Genomic DNA, 10,194 nt, shown 5'->3' on the forward strand with positions numbered 1-10,194 from the left:
TTAGGAGTTATTAAATAAATTTGGTTGGATTTAATTATAGGTGTGAATTAACAATGGAGGGGTATTAGTTAGTAAAACCCAAACATGAGTTTTAGAAGCCCATTATTTTTCTATTAGGTTTTGTTAGAGTAGTAGTAGTTATCAAACAAAACCAAAAGAACACAAAAACTGTCACGTAGCTGAGAAAGAGGAAAAATAAGAAATAAGGGTTTATTGCTAGCAGTATGGATTTTGAGGGTTGCATTCTTAGAAGTTGCAGTTTAACGATCAAATTTTCGAGCTCCGTTCAATCCAAAGGTAAGGGATGGGGTTTGGCTAATATAATCGATTGCATGATAGTTGTTATGTGGGATTTAGGGTTGTATAATTTTACTTCTAATTTTGTGTTCATGTGCTGAATTGTGGCTTCTGTGATTTTGTTGGTGTATCAGTTGATCTAGACTTACAAACTAAGTTGTTCTGTGGCTAATATTACTGGTATATGTTGCATTGATTCAAGTCTGTGATATATGTTGATGGAATGCTGAATTGTGTTGGAAATTATAACTCGTATGTGTTATGGGTTTACAAAATGGAAAGAACAGGAATGAGGGTGTATAGATGAACATAACTATAGTGGAGAGGGGGGTCTCAAAAATTTGGTGATCCCTCCCCCCCACATAAGGAGACAAACGTCTCCATGGTGTGTAGCAAGTGGAGGCGGGCGCCTCAAGGGTGAGGAAGAGGTGGAGGTGGGCGCCTCCCTCCCCTGAGGGCCCCACTTTTGTTTTCTTTGCTTATGGATACGCGACCTTGGTTTCTGGGTAGTCACTGGTGGTTCTTAGTAAATCTTAGCATAATTAGGTGAATTTTGGCATAAAAATGACACAGATTAGTATTAGATATTAGATGAATAATTTGTGATAAATTGGTAGTGGATTCTTTAGGAGTTGAAACCAATAATTGACAGAATATATGTAACAGGAAACAATTGTTAGTAGCAGAAGTTGTAAAATTCGACAGGAAGCTAATAATGTAGGGATGACTTATATCAGTAGGAGTAATTTATAGGAATGTATAGTTGAATAAATTGATGTTGCAGAAAAATAAAAATAGTATAAAAATATCGCGTAGATAAAAATAACGGTATAATTAGTTGCCATGAATCGAACGAAATTCGTCGTAGTGGTTCGTATATATATATATATATATATATATATATATATATATATATATATATATATATATATATATATATATATATATATATATATATATATATATATATATATATATATATATATATATATATATATATATATATATATAAGGTAATTATGGTTGGTTGCATTTATGGAATATTAAGTCGATTTCGTGAATTGCAGGTATTGTCGAAATAAGTTGGTTTTGGTCCCGACTTTGGACAAGTTTTGGTTGTAGGCTTAAATGGCCAAAGTTGAAAGTTATTGAAGTTGCGATTAAGTTGTTGTTTTTGTTGTTATTGTTCTGATTATGTTGTGAGGTTATTGATTCAGATGTCGTGCATAACGTTGCATAACATTGCATTGATTAAGTTGGCCCTGAGGGCACCTGATTAAGTTGGCCTTGATGGCATCCTGTTAAAGTTGTTGAAATGCCTCGATAACCTGACATATGATTAAGTTGGGAGTTGTAATCCGATTGATCCACATGCATTTTCATAGTCGAGTTTCATGTTGAGTTGCATTTTGACGTCGTTGTTATTGCTATGTTGCTTGGTTGATTATTGTATTGTGGTTGTTTCTGAATGTGGTGAATGTTGTATGATTCTATGTCTAATATATCAATTATCATACTTTTACCTATACTTTTCGATATCTCACCCTTTCTTTGTTTTTGCTGTTGCCTTTATATTGGTAATGTGCAGGTAACGAGGAGTAAAGATTTAGTAGCTTTTGGGTGTCGTTGCTCTGATAGGAGCACTCGGGGGAAACGAACGTTTGTTTTGATTTATGTTGTTATTTCCTTTAAAGTTGAATTTGGTTGTTATTTTGAGAATTTTGTTGTTGATTTAAGTTGTTGAAAGATGCTATGATTACTCGCTGTTTTAAGTTGATTTGTTTTCCGCTGCAGTTACTTAATTAAAGTTGAATCATTGAGACTAAATACTTGTTGAAGTCCTTTACTTTATTTTGGTGCTATGTATGTGTTCAAAAATTAAGTTGTCCCGTTGTTGGTTTGAAAGTTGAATGTAATACCTCAAGTTAAGTCGAAATTTTGGCACTCTGATTTTAATATAAACGTTGGGTAGATTTGAGGTGTTATATTTGTCGCATTCATGCATCATGTATATCAGAGATAGACAGGACTTTGGTCTAGTGACAAGTGGGACTTCAATCCCGTTAGAAGTTTCATATTCAAATAGGAAACAATGACGAGTGGATTAATTAGTAACATACCTCTAACATCAAAACTTTGGTACCACATGCTTTGGAGTAGAGGAGATAAATACATTGCATACGTAATTTCATTTATGAATGATTATTGTTGGGGATGGATTGTGCGATTTATTATCTATGCTAATTGTTCTATCCTTGTTGTTTGATGCACCATTAATATATGTGAATGTATTCTCACCCCCTGTTTGTTATGTGTTGTCTTCACGCTTGTGGTGGAAATACTCATGTAGAGGAGCTTTAGTTGTTGCTTGTGTTGGAGGATGAAATAGTTGACCTTCTTCATCATTTATCTTCTATGTTATTTAGTTCCCGTGTGTCGCTCAAAATAGTGTAACATTTAGGTTGAGACCATTCCATGTTTTTTACGAGTTGTATACGTTATTTGGTTCATGATTTGAATAAAGTTGATTTTATTTTATAAGACAAAAGAAGATACGTTTTAATTGTTTAATTCCACTGCTAACTTATTTTATATCTAAAAAGATGTTTATGCTGAGAAAATATGGCACCCTTTTGAGTAATTATTTCCGCATGTTTTATAAATTAACTCCGTAGGATTTAGTTGTTACAAATACCACCACTATATATCTTGGACGCTATCTTGTGAAACTCAAACATTGATAATGAAAATATTTGTCATAGGAATAGTGAAAACATTGATAATGAAAACTTGGAACAAATCTCTGGGATGGATTGAAAGTACAAAAAAAATTGTTCGATGGTTGATGTTTTTTCGTAATATCTTATCTTTTAACTAAAATTTTATGTTTTATATCTAACTTTTTTTTCATGTTATATCAGAAATTGGATGCGTGCAAAACCTTTGAACTTGAAAGTAATTGGTATGTATGAAAGTTTGGATTTAATGTTTTCCGAGAATAATAGCGACGATGATAAATCATATTTGTCAAAATCCGAGTTTGTTGTTCTTTAAGAATAAAAAACTTCGTATTTTAATTAAAAAAATGGACATTTGTAATTTGCATTAAAAAAAACCTTTTTCCTCGGTTTTTGACAGAAACCAAGAGATATTTGACGTTAGTTTTGAAATAAAATTTTTGTTGTTGTAGAGGATTGACTCAATGACCATTTCAATTATCTCTTCGATTAATCAGAAATCGAGGATGAAATGACAAATTTTCATAACACCCTTTATTGTTTCGCTTGTGTCACCGAAATAAATCTCCTAAATACCCAAAGTAAAATGTAGTTTTTATAATAATATTGAGCCAATAATGATGGACTATTTACTCGAACAACTTTGACGAGTATTAGAAGAATACTTGTACTAATATGCCATAGAAATTTATTACAATTTTATAGTGACGTTCTAGTTTTTCATATATTAAACATAAAACAATTGATGTTTTTTAAAAGTTAAAAAGTGGAAGTAATATAAATTGTAAGTACGAGAATCATCAAAAGTCTAAGAATATTATGACAGAAAAGAGTTGAAGGTAACATAAAAACAATTTCAACTTTATTTTACTAAAGATATTTTAAAAGGAAATATGAATGAAAATTTCACATGCTATTGAAAGAAAAGGAGACAAATTTATATTTTGTATAAAATAATCTAGTAGAAGGCCATAACAACAAGATACTTGGAATTATTAAAACTAAAAGAAAACTAAATTATTAGATGCCAATATCAATGACTAAATCACAACACATGAATATTCATTTGCAAATACAATAACCAAAATAACACATTGGTGACAAAGTACGTGCGCACAATTCCTTTGGACAATCAGCAATATCAACACATTTTTTACCACCAGCTGTAATTAATAAAATTAATAAATGAGTTAAAAAAATTATGTATAATGTAAAGAAGGAAATTTGAAAATAAAGAAATTGTCTTACCATTAACCATCGTTGCTACAAAAAAGAAAGAGAGAACAAAAAACATAACATAAATAAAGTGAATATATTTTGCCATATTTTCTATTATATGAATTAATCAACTAGGATATGATTCTATCACTTAATTTATGATGTATATATATATCGTGCTCACCTTAGATCAATTAAATAGTTTGTAGAAATAATAAGTTTATTTATGCAAAGAGGTTGTAGAGTTGCTAAAGAAATCCTAAAATTATATTATTTATGAATTTTATGAATTGTCTTTTATATACACTAATGTGTCGTGTTTGTCCCTTTAACACACTTGTTAAATGGTTCTATAAAAATTTCCAATCATAATAATTAATTAGCTATTTTTATATCAAATTTTTAGTATTTAATAACTTTTCATGGAAGAAAAGAGAAAATCACAAAATAAGAATAACATTGTAAATAATCATAAAATATCTCAAAAGTGTATCAATGTAATATGTTTGTTCCTTTAGAAACACGTTAAGGTGGTCAGATAAAAAAACTTACTAGCAATGAGAATTCATTTTGGTTTTACTTTTTAATGATCTCTCGACACGAACTCTGAATTATTAGAGTTCCATTCTGTAACCAAAGTGCATAAAGAAAAAAGAAAAATAAAAAAGAAAGAGGATTAATATCCGTAATAACTATTAAATATTTCTAAGTAAATAGTGTCTTGTGTTTGTCCTTTATCATCCTTAATCACGAACTCATATGAAGATCTTACCAATCATAAAAGTTACTTTAATGTATTACCAATATTTTATTATTTGACAACCTTTCAAGATAGAAAAAAAATTATATTATTATAGTGTAATGTTTTAAAACCGGTCAATCGGTGAAGGTATTAGGTCACTTGTTTAAGCGCATGACTAAATCAGATTAAATTGGATAATTTGATTGAATAAACCGGTCAATATATCAAAACTATATATTTATTAAATCGGTCAAACTGAATTTCTTAATTTATCAAAACTTGATTGTTTTGTTTGAGAAAAAACATGCATTTAATTCAAGGATTTTTCAAAATCGTCGATTTATCAGTTTTTACTGGGTTTGTTTGATTCTAACCTGTTTTCACTTGGTCAATATTCGATCCACCAATCAAATCAAATTGATAATTCTTTTGATTCTCGATTCAACTGATCCAACCGACCGATTTGATCCGTCTTTTAAAACACTACTATAGTGAAACTTCGCAACCGCCCAATTTGTGTAGAGTCTTATTTATCAATGTTGTTAAGATGTATTGTTTAGAAACCTCTACAAACCTCTTTAGAATGAAAATGCCTTTTTGTCAAAACTTTCTAGTCTCAAATCAAGTGTGAGGGTACCAATTGCATTGTACTCCCCCCATCCCACAATGAGTGACCCATCACACCATTTCACACATATTAAGAGAAGCGTATAAAAGTAAGAAAGAGAATGTTTTTTTATATACTACCCCTACATGTATTAGAAATGGTGAAATTTTTATTAATTAGAGGGTAGAATTGGAAAATAAAATGGGTTATTCATTTTGGGACATCATTTTATTCTAAATGGGTCACTCATTATGGAATTGAGGGAGTATAAAACAAATTACTCATCTCTCTGACGTTTCAAAATCTAGATTGGTGATTAACTAAATCAAGACATTTGATCATTGAATTGCTAATAAGATCGGTGGATTATTGACCGGACCACATGATCGTTGGTCTAATTTCTAAAAATAAATAAATAACATACATTGTTATATATTTCATAATATACATATTTTAATTGCAAAATGTAAAAGAAAAATTTAGGGTTAAATATATAAATCCCCCGTAATGTTAGCGAGTTTTGTTTTTAGCCCCTGGTAAAGTTTTTTTTGCAATCCCCCCCTTGTAATTTCTAGATTCCCTCAAGGGATCCCCTGACTGCCACATTGCAGCTAAGATTCTCTCTTGCTGCCTACGTGGCAGTCCACGTGGATTTTTTTTAATAATTATTTTATAATTTCACGTGGAATAAATATTTTTTTTAAATTTTTTTATAATTTTTTTTTTAAAAATTAATTTTTTAAAATAATTTTGTTACTGCTTTTATTACGAGGGGGTAAATAAAAATTCGCTAATATTATAGGGGGTGTTCATAATAAAAACAGTAATAAAATTAGTAAAAAAAACTTAAAAAAAAGTAAAATATAATTTTTTTTTAAAATAAATATTTATTTCACGTGGAATTTAAAAATAATTTAAAATGAATAATCCACGTGGACTGCCACGTAGGCAGCAAGAGAGATTCTTTTCTGCTATGTGGCAGTCAGGGGGGTCCCTTGAGGGAATCTAGAAATTACAAGGGGCTGATTGAAAAAAAAACTTTTTCAGGAACTAAGAACAAAACTCGCTAATATTACAGGGGAGTTTTATATATTTAACCCAAAAATTTATAAATATAATGAAAATTTCAATACACACAATAATCAAATCTAAGAGTTCAAAGAACCATTACAAAAATTTAATTTATAGTGACAGACAAAATCTATCATTATATGTCGATTTTAGTAGATAAAAGCGAGATTTCCAATCATGGACACGCATGTTGGTCATGCACTATAATGTGGAAATAGCAACGGACTTTTGTGTGCCAATTTATTTATTGTCAATGGACAAATATCAACCTACAAAGCATAATGAACAAATATCGACCTACAACGTATAATGTCTGTCACAATTTTTCAAAATAAAGTAATTTTCCAACTATAACATCTGAAGGTAGGTAAAAATTGTATCTTGGAAAAAAAATTAAATATTAAGAGAGATTATGAGATGGGGATTAAAATGACAACAAGATTGTTGAGGTATACCATCAATAAGAATATAAAGATAGATTGGATGAGATAGTAAGGGATCTCTTCCCGCTTGATGTATGAAATGGTAAGGATTCTTTGTTAGCAAAATTTTATGTTTTGGATCTTGATATCATGATTTTTACGGTGTTCTAATTTCTATAATGAACAGTAAGCATGTACCTGGATCCATATTGGTAATTCTTGTTCCGTTCTTGATTATGGAATGAAATTATTCTCTTTTCTCTTCCTTCTTCCTTTAATTTGTATCTTTGATGATAAATATACCTTTGTGTATTTGTGAGAAATGAAAAGAAAATGAGAAAAGTTAGTGTTGCTTTACTAAATGTGCCCTTTTATAGTCATGAAGAGAGAGAAGAGAGATTTAAATTTTATTTTGAATTTCAAAATAAACACCCCATTGGCTTAATTATCCACAACCTAAATAATCATCACATTAAGATATCTTTTATTTAAAGCCAAACTTTTAATTACATGAGTCATATTTAATGGATTAATAAAATAATTCAACAGTCTCCCACTTGACTCATGTCACAACTTGATGTTTCAACCTTATACCATAATTGTGCACTGTTCATTGAAATCACGAAGTTATTATCTTTAATGAACTAAAATGATCAGATCATGGCAGTCTCAAGTTATTCATCAACTTGATTCCTTCCATGTATCACAAATCAATCCAATTCAAATAACTTTAAGGGATACAATAATGTGTCTTTCACATCCTTTTAATAAAAACACATTTGTCATCACATATTAACAATAATGTATACAATATGATATGAATAACAAAACTAATCAGAAATATAACTTTAATTGAATTCACAAGTGTCATACAATACGAACATTAAGCTTTTCACGTATATATATATATATATATATATATATATATATATATATATATACCGATCATTATTATAATGTTATCAAGGACTTTTACATAATGTCCATTCTTTTAACACAGCTAACAAATGTCTTGGGCGGTAAACCTTTAGTTAACGGATCCACCATCATTAAAATCTTTACCAATATGTTCAAATGACACTTCTGTTTCTGCATTTCTTCTTTCAATAATAAGTACTTCAGTTTTATGTGTTTATCACCATTTTAATACTTATCATTCTTAGAGAAGAATACATATGCAGAATTATCATAATCCTTAGTGTCCTGACTATACCATCGACAATATCAAACCCTAAGGTAGAATTCTGCAACCACAATGATTGAATTGTGGCCTCAAAATATTCCACAAAGTTCTTCCTCTATAGTAAAAGAAGAAATTATAGATTATTTTCCATTCTTCCATGATATTAATCCTCCAGTCAGAAGGAACATACTCAAATGTGGATTTTCTTGACTCCACACATTCCACAAAGTTTAAATCCAAATAGTCAACCACTTCAAGGTGATCTGACCTTCTATATGTGAGCGTTTCATTTCTGGTGCCTTGTAAGTACCTAAGAACTTTCTTTGCAGTTTTCCTTGGCTTATACGAATGAATATCCATTTTATGCGATTTCTCACACCCACTGAACTCGCCATTTTCAATAAAACAAGCATAACCAAACTCGATTATTCTCATACTATTATTAGGGCAATAAAATGTATACTTTTTCATGTGGATTATTATACACCTTTACTTTTGCTTGATATCTGGTTTTCATCTTGTCCACAGTTCATAAGAAGTTTTAGAAACTGTCTTGCTAGGAATCATATTAAAGAAAATACGCAGCGGTCCTTAATGTGTACGTCCACAATGATAATACATTACTATAATTTAACATTGACATGATCATGTCCATGAGAGTACATTATGCTTTTCAACACCATTTTGTTGTGGTGCATCAGGCATAGTATATTGTTCATATTTATCATAACTTTTGAGAAACTTTATAAATGTACCTAGACATTATCCTTTTAATCAAGGTCAAAGACAACCTATTGGACCTTTCATCTTTTGTAATGTCCTCTGTAATGGTTGCATATTTTTTTCATCAGTTATTAATGTTATAACTAAATTCATAACACCATACATTAAGACTTTGATTAAATTTCATGGATTCAAACTAATCATCTTTAAACATGTATCAAAGTTCACCTTTGCGTAAAACTTAAATACATCATTTCAATAAAAGTTAATCATACTTAAAACGACATGCATGTCTATATTTGAATATATAAGCATCAAGTATGACAACAAATACGTTAATTTCATTAATTATAAGTCATGATCCATCTTTGGAAGATCTTTATGTCTTATAATAAATTTTATTGAACAAAATATGTTATTCTCGTAACATCGGAATCAAGTTCAGCTGCATAATTTGGAATCATAAACTTTAATTAATTTGACCACTTTGGTGATTAACAAATTTCTAACCCAAATAATTCCAAATTAAACGGTACACCTTTCACTTCAAAACCAAATAACAAATTGAAGTTCATAATCAATATTTAATTGTAAACTTGTATGAATTTGACCACTTTGGTGATTAACAAATTCCATATACATTAAGCAATATAACTATAATAGGATGTTGCACAATTGAATTAGTATAATTTAAAATTACAAACTTTAATGTATTTGACTACTTTGGTAATCAATAAATCCATACTTAAAATTTTAAATTTCAAATTTTCAATTTCAATTTATCTTTTACTGATTTACTTAACACAATACAATTGTTATACTTTATGCAAATTAATTTTGCAAAATAATCATAAAAGGAACAAAACTTTAAATGGGACATTATTATCAATTGATGCAAGCAAAATTAATTCAACATTTACGCTATGTATCTATTATAATTTATAAAAACTTTCTACTTTCCACATAATAATTATAATAGAATTTGTTTGAGTATATTAAAATTATATATTCGAACAATACATATATTGCCAAATAGTAGTAACATTTATGTTAGAGCAGTGTCTTTTTTTTTTAGAAGTATATATGTACTGTTTCGTTTCAATTGCATATATATTTTGAAAGTTTCAGTATAACCGAATAACACCGCAAATATCATTATATAGGTGTATTCTATGTAACATGCATATATGTAC

The 10,194-nt window shown here is 29.4% G+C and overlaps 1 long non-coding RNA gene across 1 annotated transcript; it reads right to left on the reverse strand.

Moving 5' to 3' along the window:
- Positions 1 to 3,951: 3,951 nt before the first annotated feature.
- On the reverse strand, positions 3,952 to 5,019 carry LOC131613139 (uncharacterized). Its single transcript, XR_009287585.1, has 2 exons — positions 4,284 to 5,019; positions 3,952 to 4,198 (listed from the first exon to the last, which is right to left on the reverse strand). It is a non-coding gene; the product is annotated as an uncharacterized LOC131613139 (long non-coding RNA).
- Positions 5,020 to 10,194: the final 5,175 nt, after the last annotated feature.

Source organism: Vicia villosa, linkage group LG6 (assembly GCF_029867415.1).
Source record: "Vicia villosa cultivar HV-30 ecotype Madison, WI linkage group LG6, Vvil1.0, whole genome shotgun sequence".
Classification (NCBI taxonomy): Eukaryota; Viridiplantae; Streptophyta; class Magnoliopsida; order Fabales; family Fabaceae; genus Vicia; species Vicia villosa.